Here is a 7330-nt window from a genome sequence, read left to right as displayed (position 1 = left end):
CCTAATCCACACACACCCCTAACCCTAATCCCAACGGTAACCCTAACCACACCTCTAACCCTGACACACCCCTAACCATAACCCTAGCCCCTAACCCGAACATGCCCCTAACCCTAATCCCAACCACACCCCTAACCCCAACCCTAACCACACCCCTAATCCCAATGGTTTATACCATTCCACGTTTGATAAAATTGATAAAGCAGTTTTATTCTTTGGGTCAGTACGATTACAGCGATACTTTATTTATATCATTTTTTTATGTTTTGGTGCTGTTATACAATAAAAACTATTTTATATAAAAAAATAATTATTTTTGCATCGCTTTATTCTGAGGACTATAACTTTTTTATTTTTTCGTTGATGATGCTGTATGGCGGATTGTCAACAAGATAACGTTTTCAGCGGTACCATGGTTATTTATATCCGTATTTTTGATCGCGTGTTATTCCACTATTTGTTTGGCGGTATGATAATAAAGCGTTGTATTTTGCCTCGTTTTTTTTTTTTACGGTGATCACTGAAGGGGTTAACTAGTGGGACAGTTTTATAGGTCGGGTCTTTACGGACGTGGCGATACTAAATACGTGTACTTTTATTGTTTCGGGTTTTTTTAGATAAAGAAATGTATTTATGGGAATAATATATATATATATATCAGCAGCCAAAAGGCCATGCAGTGACGCCACAAGGCAAATGATACTGGCCAGATCCCCGATGATAAGACCATGGCCCCAAATCTGACTAATGCCACAATTTTACCGCAAGTTTCTTTTCTGTAAAGCTGCACGGCTGAGGCGCTGTGAAGGCACAGAGCGCTGATTTGTTCGCAGAGCTGAGTGCTGCGGTGGCCTGCATGGCTCCTCTACCTGAGGGACTAATTCTCCTCTCAATTCACCAACCCAAATGAAATCCTGGTGGGCCGGCCAAGAATCGGAAGCCCCAAGACGCAGTGCGTGGAGACGTGAAACAAAAAGCTGATTGTTCCGATCCATCAGCCCAAGCGCAGGGGCCGGGAAATAAGGAGGAAGAGCAAGAAGCGTGGAGAAAAGATGAGAAGGAGAAGGCGCAGAGGAAGTAAGAAACAGACAGGAGTCTGGAGAGAGGCACCGTGCGTTGTGAGCTCCGTGGAGGCCGGCACGACAAAGGACAGGCAAAGCCGCAAACAGGAAACGCGCCATCACTCGCCTGCAGTGACCTCACTTTTAGGCTGCCCTGGCCACAGTTAGACTGGGGGTTCTCTGTACGATCATCTGGTGGGCTCAGGCCCCTACTGGGTGGAAGAGAGGGAGACTGTTTATCTGCCAAGGTCCAACATACCACGGGGGCGTCCTGCAAAATCCTCACAGCATCAGGAGTAGTGACATGGTACGAGCTGGGCCTCCTATCTTATAGTAGCCAGACTGCACTGGTAATGTGAATGGAAGTCAACAGACGTAGGAGTTATTCCAGTGTTCAGGAAGGGCTGGAGAGCAGTCCCAGAGATCACAGAGCGGCCCTAGAGCAGCATTCCGAGACTTACCAGTGTGTATAGCGCCCAGACACCATCAACCACTGCCGCCAAACACGTCTGACTCCTCCATACACCACATTATTCTGTCTGCCTCCAGACCTCTCTGTCCTCCTTCTCTAGACTGTGCTGTCCTTCTCCAGACTTCTCTGTCTTCCACAATATATCCTTCTCTGCTCCAGCCACGTGGCTTTCACTCCAGACTCTTCTATCTTCCTCCAGACTCCTCTGTTCTCTTTTTCTAGACTCTTCTGTCCCCACCAGACTCCTTTGTCCTTCTCCTTTTGCAAACCCTGTGTTCTCTTATTCTAGACTCTTCTGTCCCCCTCCAGACACGTCTGTCCTCCTCCCGACTCCTCTGTTCTCTTATTCTAGACTCTTCTGTCCTCCTCCAGACTCTTCCGTCTTCTAGACTACGCTATCCTTCTCAAGACATGGCTGTCCCCTCCAGATCCATCTCCCCCTCCAGGCTCCTCTGTCCTCCTCCTCCGGACTTCTCTGTTCTCTTATTCTAGACTCTTCTGTTCCCCTCCAGACTCCTCTTTCCCCTTCCTCCGAACTCCTCTGTTCTCTTATTCTAGACTCTTCTGTCCCTCTCCAGAGTCCTCTGTCCTCCTCCGGACTCCTCTGTTCTCTTATTCTAGACTCATCTGTCCCCCTCCAGACACGTCTGTCCTCCTCCGGACTCCTTTGTTCTCTTATTCTAGACTCTTCTGTCATCCTCCAGACTCTTCCGTCTTCAAGACTACACTATCCTTCTCAAGACATGGCTGTCCCGTCCAGATCCATCTCCCCCTCCAGAGTTTTTTCCTTCAGACTCCTTTGTCCTTCTCCAAACACCTCTGTCCTCCTCCGGACTCTTCTTCCCCCCAGACCCCTCTGTCCTCCTCAGACTCCTCTGACCTCCTCGAGACCCCTCTGTCCTCCTCAGACTCCTCTGTCCTCCTCAGACTCCTCTGACCTCCTCGAGACCCTGTCTTCTTCCCCCCAGACCCTTCTGTCCTCCTCCTCCTCCAGACTCTTCTTCCCCCCAGACCCCTCTGTCCTCCTCAGACTCCTCTGTCCTCCTCAGACTCCTCTGACCTCCTCGAGACCCTGTCTTCTTCCCCCCAGACCCTTCTGTCCTCCTCCTCCTCCAGACTCTTCTTCCCCCCAGACCCCTCTGTCCTCCTCAGACTCCTCTGTCCTCCTCAGACTCCTCTGACCTCCTCGAGACCCTGTCTTCTTCCCCCCAGACCCTTCTGTCCTCCTCCTCCTCCAGACTCTTCTTCCCCCCAGACCCCTCTGTCCTCCTCAGACTCCTCTGTCCTCCTCAGACTCCTCTGACCTCCTCGAGACCCTGTCTTCTTCCCCCCAGACATCTTTATCTTATTCCTCTGTCCTCCTTCACAGGGGTATGATCTGGCCTGAATGCAGCGTGTAGGCGCATGTTCACACTGGCACTAAACAGACAAAACCGAAGATAAAAACAAAGGAAGCAAATACCTTGCAGTAAATGTTTCTTTAACCCCTTAACGACCGTTAAAGCTACTTATTCTTCAGCGGTATAAAAAGAGTATAACCCGCAGAGTGGCGGCGATTCCCGCAAATGTCAGCTGTTTGTGACGCCCTGCAGGATCGGCCCCGGCCAGTTTTGCGATCTATCGGGCCGATTAACCCCTTATATATGACAGTGATATTTAAGTTGTTGCCAGGGGCTCACATGGACCCCTAAGTAACCATCGGACTCATCGCGGGCCCTGATGGGGTCATGTGATGACGGCAAGGTACGGTAGCCTGTGAGATCCAGCAATAAGCCGCACACGAGTGCTGAGTGTATGAGAGCAGTCAGCAAACTGAAAATTACACAGTGAAAAGTGAAAAAAAGTAAAATAAAATATCTAAAAAAATTAAATGCGCACACAAATCACGGGAATCCGTTTCACCACTCAAAATGCAGCGTTCATGATAATACAAAAATAAACAAAAAAAATAGACAAAATTGCCGACGAACAAATCGGTCTAATCACTTGTACCGCACGGTGAATGGCGCAAAAAAGTAAAGTAAAAACAATAATTGAATTGCTGGCATCATTCTGTGTCTCAAAAATCTGAATAAAAACTATAAAAAAACATTGTGTCCCAAAATGGTACCAAAAAAATCTGCAACTCGGCCTGCAAAAAATAAGCCCTCATACAGCTCTGTTCGCCAAAAAAAAAAAATTACAGCTCTCAGAATGTGGCCACAAAAAACTACTGTATATTAAAAGGCATTATTACTGTGTGATAACAAAACAATATAAATCTGGTATCGGTGTAATCGCACCGATCCGAAGACTAAATCCGCCTCCTCACTAGTACTGCACGGTGAACCGCGCAAAAATAAAAATAAGAACTAGTCTTGTACTGCTCTGTTTGTTCATTCTACCGCCCAGAAATCGGACTAAGGCTCGGCTCACAGTTATCCTGCGCTCTCCGCTGGGCACTTACGTCGGGGTTTCCGTGTAAATTCCCCAAAACTGCGATTCAGACAAAACCCCAAGCAGAACCTCTACCTTATGAGGCAGATGGACCGGTCTCTCTTCCGGCAGTGTCCCATCACTATCGTCTTTTTCGTTTTTTTAACTATATGGGGTCCCATGTTACTGGTAGAACAAAGACTCTGGGAAAAGCACGGCTCCCGCCCCCAAATAAAATCCAGTGACATCTGCTCCCCCAAATCCAAATGCCCCCCCTTTCCTGAGTCCCCTGTGCCTAAACCACAGGAAGAGGCTACATGTTTGGCATTATCGTAATGGAGAGAAGGCACATGATTTACAGGCTCGTATCGCCACAAGCACAAGCTGGGCACCACGTATGGGGGCGCTACACTGTATGGGGCACAATGTATGGGGGCTCAATGAATGGGGGTGCTACAATATATGGGGGCTCTACAGAGTATGGGGGCACAATATATAGAGGCACTACAATATGGGGCAGAGTGCTGGACAGAGATGGGGCAGAGTGCTGGACAGAGATGGGGCAGAGTGCTGGACAGAGATAGGGCAGAGTGCTGGACAGAAATGGGGCAGAGTGCTGGACAGAGATGGGGCAGAGTGCTGGACAGAGATGGGGCAGGATTGGAAACAGACGGGGTAGAGTGTTGGACACAGACGGGGCCGAGTGCTGGACACAGACGGGGCAGAGTGCTGGACACAGATGGGGCAGAGTGCTGGACACAGATGGAGCAGAGTGCTGGACACAGATGGGGCAGAGTGCTGGACACAGATGGGGCAGAGTGCTGGACACAGATGGGGCAGAGTGCTGGACACAGATGGGGCAGAGTGCTGGACACAGATGGGGCAGAGTGCTGGACACAGATGGGGCAGAGTGCTGGACACAGATGGGGCAGAGTGCTGGACACAGATGGGGCAGGATTGGACACAGATGGGGCAGAGTGCTGGACACAGATGGGGCAGGATTGGACACAAATGGGGCAGAGTGCTGGACACAGATGGGGCAGGATTGGACACAGATGGGGCAGAGTGCTGGACACAGATGGGGCAGGATTGGACACAGATGGGGCAGAGTGCTGGACACAGATGGGGCAGGATTGGACACAGATGGGGCAGAGTGCTGGACACAGATGGGGCAGAGTGCTGGACACAGATAGTAACATAGTAACATAGTAACATAGTTAGTAAGGCCGAAAAAAGACATTTGTCCATCCAGTTCAGCCTATATTCCATTATAATAAATACCCAGATCTACGTCCTTCTACAGAACCTAATAATTGTATGATACAATATTGTTCTGCTCCAGGAAGACATCCAGGCCTCTCTTGAACCCCTCGACTGAGTTCGCCATCACCACCTCCTCAGGCAAGCAATTCCAGATTCTCACTGCCCTAACAGTAAAGAATCCTCTTCTATGTTGGTGGAAAAACCTTCTCTCCTCCAGATGCAATGAATGCCCCCTTGTGCCAGTCACCTTCCTTGGTATAAACAGATCCTCAGCGAGATATTTGTATTGTCCCCTTATATACTTATACATGGTTATTAGATCGCCCCTCAGTCGTCTTTTTTCTAGACTAAATAATCCTAATTTCGCTAATCTATCTGGGTATTGTAGTTCTCCCATCCCCTTAATTAATTTTGTTGCCCTCCTTTGTACTCTCTCTAGTTCCATTATATCCTTCCTGAGCACCGGTGCCCAAAACTGGACACAGTACTCCATGTGCGGTCTAACTAGGGATTTGTACAGAGGCAGTATAATGCTCTCATCATGTGTATCCAGACCTCTTTTAATGCACCCCATGATCCTGTTTGCCTTGGCAGCTGCTGCCTGGCACTGGCTGCTCCAGGTAAGTTTATCATTAACTAGGATCCCCAAGTCCTTCTCCCTGTCAGATTTACCCAGTGGTTTCCCGTTCAGTGTGTAATGGTGATATTGATTCCCTCTTCCCATGTGTATAACCTTACATTTATCATTGTTAAACCTCATCTGCCACCTTTCAGCCCAAGTTTCCAACTTATCCAGATCCATCTGTAGCAGAATACTATCTTCTCTTGTATTAACTGCTTTACATAGTTTTGTATCATCTGCAAATATCGATATTTTACTGTGTAAACCTTCTACCAGATCATTAATGAATATGTTGAAGAGAACAGGTCCCAATACTGACCCCTGCGGTACCCCACTGGTCACAGCGACCCAGTTAGAGACTATACCATTTATAACCACCCTCTGCTTTCTATCGCTAAGCCAGTTACTAACCCATTTACACACATTTTCCCCCAGACCAAGCATTCTCATTTTGTGTACCAACCTCTTGTGCGGCACGGTATCAAACGCTTTGGAAAAATCGAGATATACCACGTCCAATGACTCACCGTGGTCCAGTCTATAGCTTACCTCTTCATAAAACTGATTAGATTGGTTTGACAGGAGCGATTTCTCATAAACCCATGCTGATATGGAGTTAAACAGTTATTCTCATTGAGATAATCCAGAATAACATCCCTCAGAAACCCTTCAAATATTTTACCAACAATAGAGGTTAGACTTACTGGCCTATAATTTCCAGGTTCACTTTTAGAGCCCTTTTTGAATATTGGCACCACATTTGCTATGCGCCAATCCTGCGGAACAGACCCTGTCGCTATAGAGTCCCTAAAAATAAGAAATAATGGTTTATCTATTACATTACTTAGTTCTCTTAGTACTCGTGGGTGTATGCCATCCGGACCCGGAGATTTATCTATTTTAATCTTATTTAGCCGGTTTCGCACCTCTTCTTGGGTTAGATTGGTGACCCTTAATATAGGGTTTTCATTGTTTCTTGGGATTTCACCTAGCATTTCATTTTCCACCGTGAATACCGTGGAGAAGAAGGTGTTTAATATGTTAGCTTTTTCCTCGTCATCTACAACCATTCTTTCCTCACTATTTTTTAAGGGGCCTACATTTTCAGTTTTTATTCTTTTACTATTGATATAGTTGAAGAACAGTTTGGGATTAGTTTTACTCTCCTTAGCAATGTGCTTCTCTGTTTCCTTTTTGGCAGCTTTAATTAGTTTTTTAGATAAAGTATTTTTCTCCCTATAGTTTTTTAGAGCTTCAATGGTGCCATCCTGCTTTAGTAGTGCAAATTCTTTCTTTTTACTGTTAATTGCCTGTCTTACTTCTTTGTTTAGCCACATTGGGTTTTTCCTATTTCTAGTCCTTTTATTCCCACAAGGTATAAACCGCTTACACTGCCTATTTAGGATGTTCTTAAACATTTCCCATTTATTATCTGTATTCTCATTTCTGAGGATATTGTCCCAGTCTACCAGATTAAGGGCATCTCTAAGCTGTTCA

This window comes from Ranitomeya imitator, chromosome 6 (genome assembly GCF_032444005.1).
Source record: "Ranitomeya imitator isolate aRanImi1 chromosome 6, aRanImi1.pri, whole genome shotgun sequence".
NCBI lineage: Eukaryota > Metazoa > Chordata > Amphibia > Anura > Dendrobatidae > Ranitomeya > Ranitomeya imitator.
Note: the sequence above shows the minus strand (reverse complement) of the source record.